This window comes from Astatotilapia calliptera, chromosome 8 (assembly GCF_964374335.1).
Source record: "Astatotilapia calliptera chromosome 8, fAstCal68.1, whole genome shotgun sequence".
NCBI classification, from domain to species: Eukaryota; Metazoa; Chordata; class Actinopteri; order Cichliformes; family Cichlidae; genus Astatotilapia; species Astatotilapia calliptera.
The window spans coordinates 14,087,575-14,109,104 of NC_137429.1; the positions used below are offsets into that span (position 1 = coordinate 14,087,575).

Here is a 21,530-nt window from a genome sequence, read left to right on the forward strand (position 1 = left end):
AATAACTATGGATACTATCCATATGCGCTGAAGAAGGACACCCACAAGCGCACGAAAAACTACACAAGCAAAATGGTGACTAGTGCAGCTGCCACAATATGTGTACTCTCCCTAAAACGGTCGAGGCAGATGGTTCGTCCGGAGGTCTCTTCCTGTTAAAAGGAAGTTTTTCCTTTCCACTGTCTCTAAAGTGCTTGCTCATAGGGGGTCATATGATTGTTGGGGTTTTCTCTGTATGTATTATTGTAGGGTCTACCTTACAATATAAAGCGCCCTGAGGCGACTGTTGTTGTGATTTGGCGCTGTATAGATAAAACTGAATTGAATTGAACTAGATAATGAAAACAGCAATTAGAGTAATTTTCGTTGTTTTGGGATATTTTGCCATTTATTCCATATGCTAAATAGTTTGCAATGAAAGAAGTTACTTGGGATTTTCAAATTGATACCGTAGGTGCATCCACTAAAAATCTGGGATGAGATTTTCTGTCAAGGTCAGAAAATCTTATGAATGCAATAATTCGGGAACAAAGCAGCATTGGAGTTTGAATCTGATAACATAGGTGTATCTACTACGAGGCTGAGGGGTACGACTGGCCACCACCAGTATTTGCTGCTGCCTATCTTGGCCAGGTTTCCCTTGAAAAAGAGGTTTTTAATCTTAATCGGATCTTTCTGGTTTAATGAAATTGTTGTGTTTAAGTACTTGGGAGAATCATTTTGTTTTGTTTTGTTTTTCTCTTTTTTCACCATGGTATAAATTAGATATAGAGAACAATGTTATTCTGCTGGCACTAATAAATTTCTGGTATTGTGACATCCCTAATGATTAGATTATATCAGTCTATATTTCCTGACAGCAAATAGCTGGGATGACCACTTCCAACCTCAATATATGTATCTTTTCAATTAGCATACAGTTATTATTTTAATTATTCAGCAGTTATCTGCTTTTGACCAGAATTTAGACAGATAGAAGAGTACCAATTTAAATCATACATAACTATATAAAGATATACTGAGTAGGTGGTTAGCTTGGCTGGCAATATAAGAAAATCTGAGCTCTGTCTGGCTTTGTCTAAAGGTGACACCAAGCAGCAACGTCTGGGACTGAAAAATGGAGCCAACATGAAAATTAAAACACAGTTTCACTAATGGTCACTTGAGGCTTGCTTCTAAAGAGAGCCATTTCCATGGATTTTCATGAAAAATTACCCAATTTTAGAGCAGAAATAAAAATGCTTCTAGTCTCGTTATAATAATCAAATGTGGCAAACAAAATTTTAATTTCAATGCAATTTTGTTGGCATTTTCACAGTTGTCTGGGTTTACAATTTAACAAATATGATCTCTGGTTACTTTAATCTATAGACCTTGGCGATGCTAAATTGCAAATCTTTCAGGTTTTTAAGGGTGTGTGTGTGCTTGCACAAAATGTCAATCATTTGCCACAGGGCAAAAAATTCTAATCTAAATCTCTGTTTAAATGATTCTGAATCTGGAGACACCTAAACATCATGGGATCACATCAAATTTTAATTGGGTTCCACAGGTTTTATATGTATGTATGTATGTATGTATGTATGTATGTATGTATGTATGTATGTATGTATGTATATATATATATATGTATATATATATATATATATATATATATATATATATATATATATGCGCGCAGGACCCTCAAGCTCCCAGGCCTCTGGTAGAGGACCTGAGCTTGAAGGATAAACCGCCCGCAGGGGCGTGCTGGGTGTTAAAAAAGTTTATATATATATATATATATATATATATATATATATATATATATATATATATATATATATATATATATATATATATAGTGGATGTCCTCTACTGCCTTCTAGTGGTTACAGGATTGGACAACAGAAAATCAGAATCCCAGGCCCAAGACTTCCACATGAGAGGACATCAGTGTGCACCAAAGGCCCCCATCATCGCTGCTTGCAGTTTTAATTATACATACTTTTGTATGTACTAAATAAATAAGATGTGATGTGTTCATTCGTGAGCCTTGTATGCAGTATTTGCACACAGATCACTTTATTTGTTGATTGATTCATTCCCTTTTCAATTGATTGATGACTGGGTCAAGTATTTACTTAACAGGATGTATAATATGTCTTGTCTTGTCTGACTCTCACTCAGAGATTAAGCTTCCTTTGAAAAAACCTAAACATTACAGATTTCAGCTTTAAATGTACTTCAAAAGACTGTGCCCTTAAACTCAAAGGATTTTACATTCTTCCTGAATCCCTCAAGAGACAAAAGATATTAATGATGCATTTGTGTCGGAAGTGTTAATTTACTTCAGGAAATTTCATTGGATTTAGACGTTTGTGAGGAGTAGCGAGTGATAATACCATGTCTAAAATAGTTAGAAATAGAAATAGAAGAAAAAATCAGTCTAAGTGTGTTTCTGTCTGCTGAAGAGCACGGGAGATGTCTCCCAGCTTGTAGGTGAACACTGAATGCAATGACAGTCACTGGCATTTGAGTTGTCAGGCAACTTGTCAATTAATCACAGCTGTCAGCTCGAGCTTCAGAGAAGGTGTAGACATACCGCTGCTTGCTCTCACAGATGAAAGAAATGTCCATGCTATTCACAGAGGCATGTTAGCTCAGCATAATTTGCCAAACCTTGATAGCAAATACTCAGTTTGAATGGAGGCATGGCTGTATTTCACAAAAATCACTACTGAATGTTCTAAAACAACTTTTCATCATGAAATAACGAGTCTTTAAGGCCTGAATCAAACCCATTATCAATAGTGTTTTACTCTTGAAGCAAGCACCCAAATGGGTTTTATTGTAAGTAATAACACTTGTTAAAACAAAAGAGAGTGGGAAAAAATCATATTAAACAGTTTAGCACAACAAAGCAGAATCTGAATTATAGTACCTGTTTATTCTGCTTTTAAATTTAGGATTGTGGCACATGTAGGAGAGTGTGGTTAATTGTGTGCTCTTGCAGACAGAGTAGGTCCTTTGAAGGTGTAATTTATTACATTTTATTCATTGGTTCACTTGCTAGAAACTATCTATATGAGTTATGCTAAACATTACTGTGTATTCACTTACACGCTTACTCGCTTCCATTTCACCCATAACAATAAAAACTAAATTTATACTGTGACAATGTAAATAAATGTGCATAATGAGAGTGAACACCTGATATGAAGACACATAACACAAGTGTCAGGTTTTAACGGAGGAAATAATAATCATCCAGCTTCAGGGGTTAGCTTCTGAACGGTACAAGACCCAAGAGAGCGTTCGAGAGAAAACACAGTGGTTAAGATTTCAGTGATTTATTTTTGTTTTCTTTTTTTTTTAAGTAACTTGAAACTTGTTCTGTTTCCTCAGGCAGCCTTTTTATCTCATGTGATATGTAGGAGTCCGTGCTCTTAGAGGGCAGATGAGCTGATGCAAGAAACGAGGTGTCGCCAACAGTGGGCAGGCGGTCGTGATGAAGAGAAAAGGATGTGGAGATTTCTTGAGTGCAGCTCTTGGACTGTGAACAAAGTGTCAAGTAGAACATGGGTGTTAGCAACGGGAAACACACAGGATGTACTCGCTTACCTCTTTTAAATGTGTTCAGCCACAGAGCACTCGGAACATTCACTAACAAAGTTACAAGCATTTTGGATCAAATACGCAACTTTTGAGTTTAGCAGAATGCACTTTTTCTATAAACAGTCTAAATTTTAGGGATCTATCCTGTTAAATTGTCATTTTCTTGTCATAAAGAAACAGGAAAATAAAACAAATTCTTGCACCCCTATAGACTCACCTCTGTTTCAAGCTCAAATATTATTATTATACAGGAAATACTACAGAAATATGAGACTTCTTACCTCTCACACTGCTGTCACACTCACATAGTCTTACAGATGCCTGCGCTATGTAATTTTGAAGACATTTCCAATATCGGTAAACCAGGAAGCACATACATTTTTGAAGCAAAAATCTCAATAAACGATAAAATAAAAATTCCGAAATCTCACCGTACCAAAACCAGAGAACACGTCCTTTTTTCATATGAAAAGCAAGTCGCCTGTATTTTTTATTATTACATGCTCAGTGAATTTGTTTGCTGCTGAGCTGCAGAATTGCATCCTATGAAAGGCAGATAATGAGAACACAAGGGAACACACAGGAAATGTAAGCACCAAATTATGTAGTACTTATAGTTACTGTGAAGGAGATGTAATGGTCGAATAAGGTTGCAGAGATGGCGCACTAATTTGAGTTGCATGTGTGCCAACCTTTGTGTTGATGCCATTGGATATTGTAGGAAAAACAAATGAGAGCAGGGAGGGAAAAATCGATAATAGATGCTTGAAGCAGTCAAGTGACACTTCACCCTCCAACAGCGGGGTCTGAAGTGGCTATTGGTAAGAGCACATTGGCTATCTGGCTGGTTTGCTGTCAAAATTTCTCATTGACTGGAGATGATTGTGCCAATAGATTATTAGACACAATGATGGAAGTGACCGGAACTGCAGAGAGCTGACCGTGCTCCTGAAGTGAAAAGCCACAGCGATGTTTGTGCTTGTGGGTGATTATGCTTGTTTTAGTCGGTTGTTGCATGGCATTGGTTGTAGTATCATGTTTCTAAAAGTAATCTCTGCTTTGGTGATGTGTGTGGAAGGCGGGGGCTTACTGCAGAGTGTGAATGATAGACGGGGTGCCAGCGTGGATGGATGAAGTGTGCTGGCAGTCCTGACGCTTCTCTGTGCCAGAGCTCTGCTCACATTGTTCATTCTTGGCCTCTGATCCATGCGATCTGAAACAGAGGTGCTGACTCCAGTTAAAAAACGCTAAAAAAAACCAGAGCACCTTTAGAAAAGAAAGCTACCCCCTACTCACCATTAGACGTCATGGTTTAAAAATAGATCCTCTGTGAAGGAACACACTCTCTCGTCTGTCCAAATCTCATCCAGTCTGTGCTCCTCAAATTTGTCCCCCTTTATTAGCCCAACAGGATTATGATTACTCTCCAATTACGGGGCCGTGCCAGCCCAGTCTCAATGGGTTTCCATCTGATCCCAAAGGCAGAAATAAGCCTTTCAGTAGCAAGCTGCTGAGACCTGGAGAAATCATCCTTCTATGCGTAGTCTCTCAGTAATGCTCTCTTAAGTGCAGCTTTGTTATTTTACCAATATGGGCATTGCCAAATTTTAAAAACAGATACATTGTTTTTAAAGTCAGGTCCTTTGTTGACCTTCAGTAGTATCCAGGATTGCTGTAACACCAGGAAATGCAACTCACCAAGCCTTACACTGCTTTGAATGAATATTAACAGGTAGAAGGCTCCGAAAGGGCTCACAACCATTTTCAAGGATAATAAAGTATATTTTTAATCATTCAAAGGTTTTCTTACATTCTTACATATTATATTTCTTACATATTATAACTCAAATACCGAAGCTTGCTTTTGTCTTATCTTACGGATATTGCAAGTGTGCCTGCGGTTATCAACCTACACTTTGTTCTTTCTAAGCCCTATTAGTTTGGATTAAATTTGAAATCTGTTACTTCGACCAGTATAGGAAAATTAATTGAAACTGTAAGAGAAAAGGTACCAGTCCTTTTTTGGAGCAAGTTATTGGCGCACTATTAATTTCATTTGCCTTCGAGTAAAAATTTGAAATTAAAATCTATTCAAAACTTCAAGTCAATTTAAATCAAGTTAACTGTTAACTGAAAGTACAAGCAAGTACAGTTTCAGTGAATATGACTATGCAAACAATGGGAATTCAAGATAAATACTGCAGAGCTGTCCGTCGCCAAAGGATACGAATTCAGGTCATGACTCTGCATGTTACTTTCACATGGCCAGGGGAGGCATCACATCATATCATCTAGCCGTAAGTGGACATGTTTGTTCTGACTAGTCCAGAGGATCATCAACCTCTCGCCCTCAGTTCCCTCCTCCAGCCACAGATAGCCCGCACTTCAGCCCTGTTTAAACAATTTTGAGTGACTGGCTGCTCCTGTCAATGTCATCACCTACTAGAGTGAGATCATGTCTCATCCTCCCACCCCGCAAGCAGCAATCTCACTTGAGAGCAGTGTGGGAGTGCTGGGGAGAGAGAGAGAGACACACAACGATTTGAAAGGGTAGAGACAGCGGATTGCGTGCGGGGCCTACGGCCTGGCTGATGTGACGAGCTGGTGCAGATTCTGTCGCTCAACAAATCAAAGAATACAGTGGTGGTGATTTGCACCGAGAACAGGCTCCAGGTTTTCTTGATCCCTACGTTTTCGCGGTCATAGGAGCAGAAACGGCAAATATCCCATCAGAAAATAAAAGATTCACATCCGCCTCTCCCAGGTCCTCATAGCATAAACTGACTTCTATGCTCAATTACAGTTTATGCCAAACGAAAGCTGCCACAATTAATGTTTATGACTGATTAAAAATTCAAGTGTTTGTTTTATGGGGCATTGACCATGATGTTTGTTTGAGGGCTGTAAAGACAAAGTGTTGTCTTGCCATTGCTGTGAATTTTAATTAAAGCTTGATTGTTCGTGTTGTTAAGGACATTTCTTACATTTCGGAAGTTCAACAGTAAGTGTCTTGAAAGTGGGTAAGGCCAGTCATGAAGGCACAATGTCATATCCACTCTAATATATTTGTGAGTATTGATGCCCTTACACTTCATTAATTAGTGAAATTCATCACAGCCCGGGAACCCACAATACGTTTTCTGCCTGCACACTGATGATAATGTCTTTTGTATTTTCAGAGGCTGTAATGGAGAGAGAGATTTACGAAAACAAATGCCTTGCCCGAATGAGCGTCTGGCAGACAGATTTGTTGTATGTAGTACATAGTTCACTTTAGCAAACAAATGAAATAATTTGTTATTAACCGAGGTCTCGAGCGTGGCTTCAGAATTAGTTTAACCCTTGTGTGAACTGTGTCACAGATTATCAGACTCTGCTCTGCACTCGTCTTGTCTTCGAGCTACGCCATTGAGCAAGTTTCTGGGTTCAAGGTATTTTATTAGCCATATAACAATCCCAACTGTCAGTATTCAAAATGCTTCTTCCTGGAAGTCCTAGTGCACATTTACCCCTACACTTCAACAAAATAAAACCCATCCATACAGTAGATATAAAGCTTAATGCAGTAAATATTATTCTGGCCTTACCTTCAAGTGGATAATGCAAAATTGCATTTTATAAAATCCAGAAACTGCCATTAAAATAGAAGCAAGGACACAGGAAATGTGCATCTTGTTCTGTCTATCTTTTATTCTGCACCAGTACAATGAAACATGCAGCTAAAATGAAAGACTCACAGCGTTCACAGTACTCTAGAGCTCAGGAATAACTTTCCTTTCCAATCTTTTCTTCAGCTTCACACTTAATCAAATCACTTTGTATCTCCATAGCCCATTTGGCACCACCTACTGAGGCAGGGCCAGATTTCAAGTAGGGTTAATTAAGTACATGTACCTCTGTGACCTGCTAGTCCACTCCTGACTCTCCACTTCTTGACTGGATATGCACTTGGTGTTTGTTGTTTGTGGTGCCTCCTCTTAGACAATGTCTTAACAAACAAATAGTTTCAAAGCAAAGAACAGCGAGCGGAGAGGATGGATAAAGATCTCTCCTGCTTGCTGGCCAAATTGGAACAGTTTTCATTGTGAGAGTAACCCACCAAACTTAACACTTAAGACGCTTGAAACAGCATGAATGTGACTCCAGAACCTCTAGTACAACTCTGAAACTGTCTCCACTCTCGACAAGTTCACTATCTCTAAGCCTCAGGATATCTTCTGCAAATATGTACGCTGTCTGGTGTTTAAACTCTAAAATCTGGTGATCCCCTCATGTATGTAGAATATCCCCACCTTCCAAACTCAGCTCAACTTGCTGAACTTGTCCCTTTCATAGTTGTCATTGTGCCATATTTAAAACCTTTAATACATTTTGTCATAGGATGTCTTCTTAGTACTTTTTATTGCTCCTTAGATCACATCACTCTTTAGTTTTGGTTTAACATTTTGTCTTTAGATATAGCTTTGAGTAGTTCACATTGCTTCTATACGAGGCTTTGAGTATGTAGGTGAGACACCAGGTGCACATGAAGGAATATACAAAAAAGGCTTTCAATTTCGGTGCCTGTCGCGGCCATATTCTTTGGCTTTTCAATTTTTGAATGAAAGTCATTTCCAAGTCATCGTGGTCTAAGATTTACAGAATATTCTCATTTCCATTCTTTTAAGATATTCCATTTCTGAATACAGCATGGGCCATATCCTCATTTGACTTCCTACACCATCAGGTATCTTGCTTATGAACTGTTATCTTTCATTTTCACCCACAACATGGGAAATAATGGGCTCAAGGGCAAGCAGTCAGGCAAATGCTTCTGGAAATAGATTAAGACGTGCCCTGCACAGCCACCCCCTCTACCTCCTCTCCGCACTTCAGGGGGATAATCTTCCCTTTCATTTCCCAGACCACTTCTTCACTACGTCAAACCTCTGTGTGTTTTGTCACTCATTTTGCAGCTCTCAGACTGTTTTCCTTAAGGAGGAGGAGGGGGGGATGCAATCTACAGTATCTAATTTTGCCAGGCAATTACAAAGTGGGCCTAGTTTTGTCCAACAGCTGCAATGTTCTTGCGGTTGTTGCAAGCGACACTGGGTCTTGTTTTTAAAATATTAAAATGTGCCTTTACGTCTTCCTATCTTTTAAGTTTTTTTTGTTTTAATGATGTTTTTTGTAATTATTATGACTGCATTAGACAAGATTAATCAAAAAATGATTTTCAATGCAGAAATATTTTCAGAAACTTCTGGGAAAAAAAGTTCATGTAGACACTCAGTACCTCGTCCTCTGGACCAAACCCCTCTACAGGATTCCTGCCAGGAGAGTTGACCGGTCAGTCAAGCACAATAATAACATGATCAGCAAATCGTTTCATGCTAGTCAAGTACTAAGTCCTAGAAAAGGAAATCGGCATCTCAATACAGCTTGTCAGCAGGTGGAAGTGTGAAATGCTCCATATCTCCTGGTAGATGGCTGTGTGATTCTGGGCTTGACTAAACACAGTGGGTCACCCACCACCAACACCAGCAGATAACATAGTACTCCAAATCATGACAGTGGAAACTTCACATTGGACTTCAAACACGTTGCTTTCTGGGTCTCTCCACTCTTCATCCAAACTCTAAGACCTTGATTTCTAAATGAAATGAAAATTTTGCTTTCATCTGAAAAGAGGACTTTGGACCGCTGAGCAACAGTCCAGGTCTTTTTCTCCTTAACCCAGGACTGTGTTTGGTGACTCTTGAACACAACCTCAGTGGAAACACGAAAAGGCTCGAAAAACCCATGCATCCATTTTTAAGGTTGATAGAAAATATTCAGTGTACCTAGAGTGGATGTTGTGTAGCCATCTAATCGCAACCATTTCACAGCCAAATATTAATCAAATTGATTAAAAAACAAAAACGTCAGTCTCTCACTTTTGAGAATCGGGTAGGTCTCATCTCGATGTCGCCTTTAAACCAAAGGTATGCGCCTTTTTAGACATTTTTCTTTTAGTGCTCTAATCCACAGGAAATAGCTCAGTGGGAAATTACTGAATGGGTGAAATTAAGTCGAATTCAAGTCTGTAAAAGCCTAATACAGCTTCTTTTGATCCAAATTATAGCACCCTGTAAAAAAGCAATGAATTAGCAAATGGGTTTAGCCCAAAGAAAAATGCCAATGAATGATGCAGAATAGCCAGCTTCAACTTTGACTTTAAAGAAAAAGACCAAATAAAGAGAATTGTAAAGCATGAATACTAATATTTGGCTGGGTTTTTTTTATGACTGGGGATCTACCAAGCAAAATGTATTTAGCAGAAATTGACAAACTGTAAGTGTTTTCTTTTGGAGGACATCTGCAGTTGTGTCAGTGACATGCGGTTCTATTAGGGATGGCTGCTTTTGTCTCTCATTATGAGGACGTGAATTTCAAATAAACCAAGTACAGAGTTACACATAAGAGATGAAAGGGGAACAATACTATCCCTCGCAGAGTTTTCCCACAGTTTCCTCAAGCTAAATGCTGAGCTGGTGACACACACTCAGAGCTTATGAATTATTCACTAGCCTAGTTTCTTTTTTTTCTTTTTTTTGTGAAAAACTTGGGCTGGAGGTGATTATTATATCTACTGTCTTCAGGGTGAATAAACAGTGTTGCTTTTGCTTCCCACCCATTGTATACTCTTGTGCTTGAAGAGGACGAATATATCAGCTACAATGTGAAGTAGCTGCAAGCTGTGTTGACATACTGTGTGGTGTGATTTCAAAAGTGTAGAACGGGAGAAATGACCATGCAAGTTGTTTGTCTCTTTTTTTCTCCTTTTTCCTAGTTTGTTGTGTTTCGTTTTGTTTTCTGAGGGGAGAGGCGCTCTGACTGTTCCTCTAAATTGTTTATCAAACATGAACGTATAGAGTCGGTCGACTGTATTGCCTAATTAGTCTCGCTTTATCCCAAGCATTATCCCTTTTCCCACTGGCAAAACTAAAAGCCAACATTAAAGGCTTAAAATGGCATTTACAGATCAGACCTGAATGTAAGCATTTCCCTGGGATGATTTACTGAAAATGTTACAGATTTTATGAGTTCCTCTAAACACTCTCAGATTTTCTATTTCTTAAATGGTAAATATCGAATTAAGCCGAATAAAAAAGCACGTCTGTAGATGCTCTTCATGTCTTGCATGCTGCTTTACCGTACATGCTATGCACATAAATACAACTTATAATTAACAGCTGATCAGTGGGAAATAAACACCATGCACTTGGTTTACAGCTTATATAATTCCGGTTAGGAATCTCAAATTAGAAGGGCGATAATTTGAGGATTAAAAACATGCTGATAAGCAGATGTAGAAAAACATTATAGGTGAAAAAGCACCGAGCAAACAGAGTTTGTGAACATATAATTGGATTCCACTGTATAATGAGGTGGTTTGGAAATGAGGATTGCAAACTATGGAATGTTTCAAAGGCTGCATTCATTTGGAATGTTTACTTCAAAACAAATGCAGCTTGCATTTCTTTGAACGTTGTTTTATTGTTTAATTAGCTGACAGCCGAGCCACATCGAGCTGTACGTTTTCATTCAGCAGGTAACATAAAATTTAACAAAAGAATTTAGATTAAGCCTTAAGTTGAGCTTTTTCCTATGTAGGCTGATAGTAAAGCATTCATGGTTATATGCTTGGTCGGTTCATGAGTGGCCAGCTCTGATAAAGTAGTGTGTCTAATTAACACGCTGACAGCAGCACTGTCTGGGCAATCACACTCTTCCAGTTTATTAAAGTGGTTGAGGAAGTCACTCTGGCCCTTGGGGGACTGGTACAGTAATTTTCCCCCTGCAAGCCAGATGATATGCCCAGAGATGAGGCAAACCAAGTGTGACTGTCTCTCCTTCTTGCTTGCTTTCTCTCTCATCTCTTCTTTTTTGTCTCCATTTTCTCTGCCTTGCTCCCCGCGCCTCTGTTTCACATCAGTGTCTTTCCTTCCCCTCCCCTTTTCATCTCCCTCCTCCTCCTCACTCTCCCTGCAAATCGGAAATGTAATATCACATGCATTCTCGTGGTCTCTCTTCTTTTCTCTCTCTCTCCAGTGGAGTCTAAAAATAGCTCTCGCAGCAGGAAATGCTGACTTTTGCTTCCTACACCACTTTAATATAAACAACGAGACATTTTGATTGGTCAAGACAGCTTCTGATAGCAGCACAGGAGAGTTGAGCTTTATTGGTGTCTAGTCAGCAGCACTAAACAGCAAACGGACTACGTAGGACACTTTGAAGCTGCAAGCAATAATTAGCATGAGAGATGAAGGAGAGCCGGTCATTTCATTTACAACATGGCATTCTGAACTATAATACTTTTTCAAAATCAGGCTTTTACAGATGTAATTGAGCTGATGCTTTATTCCTAATAATTGCTGACCTTTTTCCCCACTGAAATAACTAACTAAAAGGAAATTCCACTCCTATTCTAAATATTCAAATGCTAATGCTTACAGGTGCCTGCCTGTGCAGCTTTTTGTGTCGCAACGGTCCGGTGAAAATCACATCAAGCAAAAACGACCCCAAAAAAAACTTGGACACGTGGGTGAATATTCATTTAGCTGCACACGGGGAGCAATATCATGCCTCCCTGCTGTAGTTGCTGTGGATGGAAGATTATCTGATTATGTGCGATGGGAATTTAAACAGTGTGTGAGGTGAAAATGATATGACTCTGTTTTTTTTTTTAACAGCAGTCACTCCCCGACTGACTGTTTAAAGCAGTTTAAAGGTTTCATATGGAACATGTTGGCATTAAAATTGATTTAAAAAGGCCAGTGTTATATATTTTGTTGACAGAACATGAATATACAGGTTTAAGTTACAGCTTTCAAGAAGATGATTTCTGCCAGAGTCGCATCAGAAAACCTATTCTGTCCTTGCTAATTCTGATGTTTTCTCAAAGCATCCCTGGGATATGCCCAGGGTATCTTTTGTTGTCTGTGCCTCAGCAATATTGGACAGCGAAAGCTAACAGTCCTGTTTGAAAGCACAATCAAGTCCGCAGGAGGGGTGGAGGTGGTGTAAACCAATTGATTGCCATCTAGGAGGCTGTGGTTCATCTCTCTTTTGGAAGGTTTGTTTTCGCTTGCTGTTATTTTGTTTCTGCTTTGACTTTTTCTTTCTGTTTTGGTCTATGGAAAGGTCATAGTTTGGGTTAAAAACAATCTGTCCATAATGTTTACAGCCCTGCTAGTTAAAGGAAGTGTTTGCAGTGTTAATGCTCCACAATTAGAAATTACTCTCAGTGGTAGTCATTGCAATAATATGTGACTTAAAAGGCTAGTGGCCGAGCATTCACACGAAAACGAGTGAATTAGAAAAGCGACAATAATATCCAACTGAAAATGAGACTCATCAGATTTTCATCAGCAGTGGTAATGAAACAAGTGACTCCCACAATTCCACCATCAAACAATGCCTTTTGTTGTTATTTCCGATGAGAGACTCTTACTGACAGAAATTATGTACTGCGCACACTGCAAGCTCAATGTGTTGGGGCCAAGAGACGGAAACATCTGTTTTCAAAGAAAATCCAATTAAAATATCTTCGCTATAGCCGCCATAAGCTTGCCACATGTATAATTTTCCCTTTTCTCCCTGTATATGCATCATATTTCAGAGAAATCGAAAAACTTACAATAGTATATGAAAGAAAACCCATATGAACACCAAAAATAAAAGCTCACTGTAGTATTTTCTAAGCGCACTGTTACATTGTTGCAGTCAGATTCAAGACTTCAGATAAGCATGGGCAGAACCCCTTGACACCACATTCCAGTGCACTTTGTACTCTTTAGTACCATTTTTCAGTGTGTATGGTTAACATGAACTAATACGAGTGAAACTAAAAAGCAGTGACACCGAAGGACATCTTAGCAGTGATTTCATAAGCTTTGACAAAATGGCAATATTTGTTGGCCTGGTAATGAGAATAGATGTGTAGTACTTGGCTTTGGCAATAGGCTCATGTTGTGCTTTGATTCAGACCACTACTCTATGTTGACAAAGCATTTTAACGTTTTCACTGGCAGGGAGAGTCTTGCTGGGGTAGTTAAAGGCTGTTGTCATTGTCCTTTCCTTCCCCTGCTCTGAGATATACCCAGGGAGACCTTTGGGCAGTTTTTACACTCCTCTAACTGATCAAAGGTCAGCACTTGGCAGGGCATTGACACTGACCTTACGCCTGTGTGTTGTGTGAGGTGGCAAACTCTAAGGCCTTCTGACATGAGCCATAGTGACTCAGTCGGACTTTAACCCTCAGTGCGCACTGACTAAACAGTGTCATGTACTTTCTGCTTACCTAGCATTCAAAATGTTCACATCACTGAGCCGCTTCTGGGTGTTTTTAGTAAACTTCACTCACGGAATCAGAAAGGTTATGCTGGACATGGTTCAGAGAAAATGATTATTCATGTTCAAACAGCCTAAAGATGGAAATCGCCACAAGCAGTTGGCAAAGTATGAAGTCAATGGAAGGTTGTGTCCTGTGCGATTGTAGTATACTTTTATACTTCTACTGTACCTGACATAAAAAAATGAATAAAAATAGAAATTATATAATGCAGTAGCTTTAAAAAAAAAAAAAAAAAAAAAAAGCGACCGCTAAAAAAATAATTCATTGGAAAAGATGTCATAACTCTGTTGGAAATTAAAAACATTTACAGTCTACAAAGAATAAAAGAACTAATGTATAATTTTGCTACTACAGCTGTAGTTTTTATAGAGCTAAATGCTGTTAATTATATCAGTGATAAAAGTGATGGAGTAAAAAATAAATAGTGACATGCATACTTTTCCAAATTAATAAATGCTAATAGTTTGTGGCAGGTTGTGCTGTGAGGCATTGCTCTCTTTCCTCTAATCTGTCTACTCTTTTTCTTTAACTCTTTCCTCCCATAAAGAAGACATTTGACATCCTACCAAGTACCTTCAATGGTGAGTTTTGACACACTAGTAAATATATCAATAAAGACAAGGTTTGACAACCATTACAATACTTTTGCAATGGTAGCTGCATAGGCAGTGACCATCCTCACTAACTTGTGATGCAAACCCTGTCGTTTTGTTCTATAAACAGGCCTGAAATATGACAGAAACTGCTTGGTTAAGGACATAACTTCAAAGGTTACTCCTAATAGGTTTTCAAAGGTTAAAGAGTTAGGCACAGTGCATGAGAGTTCTATACACAATGTGTTCGGGTGTACACTAATTTTTGGGTTGGCGAAAATGGTAAACTCACTAAAAAGTCCATTTTCTGTAGGTAGTAAGTGATTTTAGAGACTAGCCCTAGAGGTTAGTGGTCGTAACTGATATCACATTCTACCAATCCTAGGTTAACACTTTGTTCTGTGGTGAAACTTCTTGCTGTATCTTGATTTATTTATGCTGCTTCACTTTACACCTCATCGGTATAACATATAATTCCTATCTGCAGTGCCCACAGACTAGTGGATCAAAGCAGTTAAACCAATTCGAGTGGTTCAGACTCTGTGCAGCTCATACCAATCAACTATACTATATTCAGATCTCACCTCCACTTATTTGGTTTCTTCAGTTTTAATTCTTACATATACTGCATATATTTTGTTATAGTTGTTGCAAAATCAGAATGCTAATAGAACTCGATTGTGTCAGTAGAGGTATCTAGACTTATGCTCATCTTTTGCCAGCTGCCTCTAAAGGTTACGCTTATCAAAACAGTCGTGATAATTAGAAGCCAAATAAATCGTTGCCACGCTTTTGTATATGTTGGAAACACCTCCCACCCCCCGCTGCCATCCAAATCAGAAGCACAAGCTGCCACTCGTAGTTTGTTAAGCATGCAACAACCAACCAATCAACTTCCCGTCGAGGTAATTATGCAAATGTTCTTGTGTTTCTCTTTAATCGCATCACATTCAGAGGCAAGACCTTTATGATATGGATAATGCCTTTGTGCTTAAGCAAGTTCACTGGGAATTGTAAAGAAATACACGTGCAGACAAGTATTAATTTTGTAATCTCTTTAAGTAAAGGTTGTATTAGATGCTGGTTTTCTCTAGGGAAAAGTAGAGGACAAAAAATATGCAAAAACCATGTGGTGGATTTTAGAAGCAGCCACAATGTTTCACCTATAGTTACAATGTCGCATTTCTTCGACGAAACTGTGTCTTTTGTCCGCTAAGTGTCATATAGCTATTACCATAGCAAATATGTGTAGGAGGCCGATTTAAGGTGATGTAGGCTGTTTCCCACTTCTTCAGTGGTAATCAGTCAACGCACAAAGCAGGCCATTGTGATTGTAATAGCCTCGAACCATGATATTGTAGCGTTGTGTTCAACATGCTCTCTTGACATGCCATCCCGAAGGTGTTTTTCAATCCAAGGAGATCCACTGTGACTGGTGGAAATGCAAATGCACTATACAAGTGAATCTCTGCTCAGAGGATTGGAGGCCTGTTCTGTCAAGTGTTGCTTCAGTGAGCAGCCATAACCAGACCAAGTAAAATCCAAACACATAGAATCCTGTTACAGCCTCACTGTTTTTCCACCAGTCCGCCCTCCCCTCCCTCCTCCCAAGCTGCAGTTTTCTCCCCTCTCCACTGGAGTGGTGGTAACGGTGAATGAGGAGGCATGACTACCTCGACAAAACACAGGAGAGGGGAGCCTCCTTCATGCCTCATTGACTTTGTTTTCTCTGGTTAATTTTTCCTTTCTCCTCGCTACCCGCCTCCTGTCCCCCCAAACACACACACACACACACACACACACACACACACACACACACACACACACGTGTACACATGCACAAACACACATTCCATTCATCTCCCACCCTCCCCTTTCCACGCCTCACCGTTTTGATGGTGATTTTGACACGCAGACTGTCATGCAGCAGTTCTCTTGGAGGTGGCGATTAACAGAGCTGTCGCCATATGGAGTGAGATCAGCCGTCAAAACTCAACATAATTGGCTCAGCAAGAAAAAATACTTATGTAAGTGGGCTGAGAATGGGGAGGGAGAAAATGTTGAGGGCGGACACTTTGGTTTCCACATCCACCGATATTAAATGCCCATTAAAACATTTTCAAGTGATTCATTAGTTATGAGCATCGAAATGCATCATAAAACCCAAAGGAAGATGGGACACGTCTAGCGTCCTGTGTAGCAGAAGAAGATTACAATTCCCCTTAGCCCAAAAAGTGGAACTAGTGTAACAGAACTGAAACATTAGCCAGTTGTGTGAAGAGATAAACCACATATTGTTGAAGGATAAGAAAGAACAATTTATCAAATTACTACAGGAAAAACTCACATTTGATGAAGCCATTGTCATGTCTGCACCTAATATTGAAATGGACTTGAAGTCTGAGCCAGGGGTTTACATTGCTGACGGCCTAATTATATGGATTGGCTGCAGTAGAGCGTAGCCTATCAGCTCTGGGGAGAAATTAATTCTGGTACAGGGGAAGAGAGAGCGGAGCAGCCTGCAGTCTGCTTCACTGCTGTGAATTGATGGCTGCAGAGGGCCTGGCTGCTGTTTGAGTGTGTGTGTGCGTCTGTGCACAAATCTGGTTCACTTAAAGCTGCACACAGCTTTACTGTAGGGTGTATTCTTTGTGATTTAGAAACTATGTCCAACTCTGACAGATATGTGTTGAACTACAACAACAGCCATAAGCAAGATGCAAATGGCATTCTGTTGATTCACTGCCACGTTCCTGCGCGTTTCTGTGTGCTGTGTGACTTCTCGAGCTGAACAGTGTACATACATTAGCCCTGTTTATTTCGATACCAGCTGGTGGTCAAAGTAATGCATATCATCTGAGAGCATGCTGCGAATGTTGCCTCAAAGAGCCACTTTCAGGCATGAAGTACAGGCTGTAAGCTTGTTAATGTAGGATTTAGTTTCTACAGCAGCTAACTCGATTCATATGGGACTGTGGGACTGGATAAAATTAAACTAAGTGTGTTGGTTTTCCTTATTGCAGGCACCGAGCAACAAAATTATATGAAATTAAAAATTAATGTCTGCAAGTAATGCGTTTGTGATATACCTCACAGTGCAGAAATCTGATGTTATTCGTGTCTGTTTTTGCCACACTCTGATCTACCATTACACTGAGGAACAATGCTAGATAGTACATAATGCAGTTCAGTCAGTTGCTTGAACTGTTGGACCTTCAGAGTCTAAGTTTCTCTGTAAATTTGTCCCACTGGTTCTTGTACCACACACACTATATGCAGGAACCTTTATGCTAGCATTAATGCAAAGTTATCTTCAGTTTTGTTATGACTGAGATGTAAAGACATTAATGGATGTTGGTTTTTGGTTTGCACTTAATGGCCAGACAACATGTACATAAGTTAAGTGTTATATATCATATACAGGTCATATACAGTATTTGCCTCAAAGCTTATCACATATTACACTATTACGCCTTAGCTTGCTTATATAGACCAAACTGTACTGTATGTGATAGGCCTCAGTCAACCATTATGGTACATAGTGCTGAAATTTACTGCCACTATTTTTGTTCAAAAAATCTTATTAATAATAACTCAGAAGATATTGTTACCATGAGTTAAGATGACATGTAAATGATTAAAATCTCAACCAAAATTATGAGATATCTGGGATAAGAACCCACACACCTAAAGTGTCAAAACACTGTGCACAGTAATCTAAAGGAGAAACTGAAATGTACTGAAAAGATTAGGACCTGGATATATCCTGTACTTGTGCAGCAAGCCAGACAAGACTTTCAAGATTTGGGAGAATGAATACAATGCAGCCTCGGTGCAGATGCAGAGAATTTAAAACTGTGAACTTAGAATAAATTCTGAATAGTTTATAAAGGCACTGAAAGCATCCTGCCTCAGCACACTGTTAATTGGCTGAGTCTGGGGCTGTTTTGATTGGAACCATTGCGCAGTCTGATTGCTGTCAACACAAATGAGCAAGTAATATGCTGTGTGTTGTTCTCGGTGAGGCGGACATGCTACAGTGTTCTAACACACTGCAGTTAGATTGTTTTTCAAAAGCATACTTACACCCAGTTTTTTCATATAAACACACCTCATTTATTTATTCTTTTACGGTTCAGTAATCCTACCAACGGTATGCAGAACCCCTTTACATGGTTTGACAAACCTTCCTTTGACTTACAGTTTTTATGTTGCATCCTTAGTACACTTCTGGGGCACAGGCAGCTAGTGATTGACAGTCTTTAGCATTGTATAAACACTGAAAGGACCGAACCTCCCAAGCAGAAAATTCTAACGCTTCTGTCAACCCAGTCAGTCTGACCAGTTTGTTATTTATGTGTTTTGCGATGAAAGGTGTCAGTGGCTTTGGTGAAAATCCTCTACTAGCTCGTCTGTCTTACTTGCGTTTAGCTGTGGATGGCTGTCATAGTTTGAAGGCAGTATATATGTCTTTTAGAGTGACATGGGAGAAAATGGACATATCATTTGATTTTGGTTTTTCAAGAAAGAAGCCTTTATACTGATATATGTGCAACAAATTCTGTGTAATACTACTGCTACTACTACTACTACTACTACTACTACTACTACTAATAATAATAATGACAATAATAAATACATAGGCTTGCTAGCTTAAGCACTGTGACACTTCGATAGGAGTCAAAGCCTACTAAAAGCTTGATTTGCTACAAGTGCTAAAAATGTCAATTTGGGAAAACTACCCAAAAAAAGACCACTGAAGCATGGGAATTACTGTAACTACCACCAGCAGTATTTGTTGTTTGTTTGAGCCTGGGCAAGGCAGACAGTAGTGTTGCAATGTGGTGGCGTTTCATCCTCCTTTGTTACATGGCTGTGCTTTGAAAGGGATTTCTTTCTTTACTTTGCCACTGTTTTTACTCATAAATATTACTATTTTATTAGTAGTGTCAACCACAGTTTGTGTGCTTTTTATATTCTATCTGCTGCCAAAAAGCGTGGCCCAGTAAATAAAATATCAATGCAATATTTGAAACTGATTGCATGTAGTTGCTCCCAGCCAGTGCACACCCGTGTCCATTATCTTAACATGGCACAGTCGTACTTGACCTTTACATCTGCTAGAATGAAAATAGTAAACATGACAAGTAGAGTTTCTGGCAGAAGTTCCCAGTTTTTGCTTAAACACCCCACCTCCCCACCCACCCTTCTGACAGGAATAAAGACTTCAGGCTGGTTGGGGTGTCACAGTGAAGCAGTCCTGTCAAGTCAAAGGCCACATTAACCATTATCTAAAATCAGCATCAGGCTTGGCGGCTTATTTATGGAAGCTGTTATTTCTAAATGTGTCTTTTGCCACAAAAATTGCTGCAATTGGTCTGGAGGCACAAAGGAAGGCCCTACTTTATGTTGCATTCGGGCTGGTAATGTCAGCTGCTGTTGTGGTGTAACTGGATTAAGGTGCACTGCACATTTTGTCATTTCTTAAGCTGAGCTGCTTTCCTGTTTGTCAGTAGCGACGAAGTGAGATTCAGCTAGAGCATTTCCCTCAATAATGCAATGTTGGCATCATTTATTTGCTGGGATAATATTAATGTTAACAAAGAAAAATGCTTAATATGGTTTTTAAGAGCATTTTGATGTTACAGTCAATTTTGACTTATGTAATTGTTTATCGAAAGTTCAGTATGCCATTTTCCATTTTGCTCTTTGCTGTCCTTTTTCTGCATTCCTATTTCTCAGCTTATAAAAGTACTTGCAATTACAATAATGTAGAGATACAGCCCACTTTGTTGAGCATTGAGCATTAAGAATTTCATTTTTCCACAATTAGTTGATAAAAAAAATGTAATGGTTCTTTTGTTACTGAAGCATAATTTAGATTAACTCATACATTATAGTAATATAAGGATTTATTTATTATTATGATTAATTTTATAGTATATATATATGTCTGCTATATTTTGCTAGTATGAATGTAGATGCTGGAATCCTGGAATGAAACAAATGTTGATTTGTACATTTCTGTTGCACTTTGCTAGGATAAACCATTTTCCTGTTACATGGTCACAGTTTAAGGTGACTGTGAGTGTCAGGAACAATTGTCACTGCAATCACTGCTATTTCCTGCACTGATTCATCCCTAGCCACTCTCTTGCAAAGCTCTGTTTGTTTGCTATTCAAAGCACTTTATCTTGTGCTTCAGCTAGGGAGTTTTCTGTTCTCAGCTTTGAGCAACTTGCCTTATATTCTGCTGCAAACGTGCCAAATTCAATGGAGAAAAAAAAGAAAGAAAAATGCAGGAAACCTAACAAGATTGCATACCCACGAAGCTTGGATTCTCTACCTTTTGTTTCCTCAAGAGAAAGCCTTTTGCTGTAATTTGATGACAGACATCCAGTCGTTAAAATATATTTGCCTGTGGCTTCCATTGAATGTGACACATCAAGCGGAGGAAACGTTGTGTGGAGGAATGAGAGGACTGTTTGTATGTTTCCCCAAATGGCTCTAAGCAAAACTTCTTTGATGAATGTCTGTTAGGGAATGATATGCACCAAAGAGAACCACTTTCTGAAAGCAACCATCATTCACGTACAAATTTCTTTTGTTGGTCAGGTTTAATGTTTTGATACGTTGTTTGATGGGGACCATAGAGTGGAAGGGAGAAGAATATTTTGGGGAAGCGATTTGTTTTACAGGGATTTTTAACAGTTCCTATGTGACAGGTGAAAGCATCTCCATTGATCATTGGATGCTTTCATGCTGCATGTCTTTCATAAAAATGGAAAGAATAAATCCCCATGTTAGCCATGCTGAAACCATCCAATTAAGAGACATTTTTGACAACATGTGCGTCTCCAACAGCCATTCTTTATCTTCGAGAAAAAAGCCGCTAGACCTTCAGCTACCAAGCTATTTTTTAAAGCACACACACATATACATACACACCCTGTTTCTGTCTT

At 39.1% G+C, this 21,530-nt stretch overlaps 1 protein-coding gene across 1 annotated transcript in view; it reads left to right on the top strand.

Annotated features, from left to right (window-relative positions):
• nrg3b (neuregulin 3b) overlaps positions 1–21,530 on the top strand; it is a 201,595-nt gene that overhangs the window by 63,745 nt on the left and 116,320 nt on the right. The gene's annotated exons all lie outside the window — the stretch shown is intronic.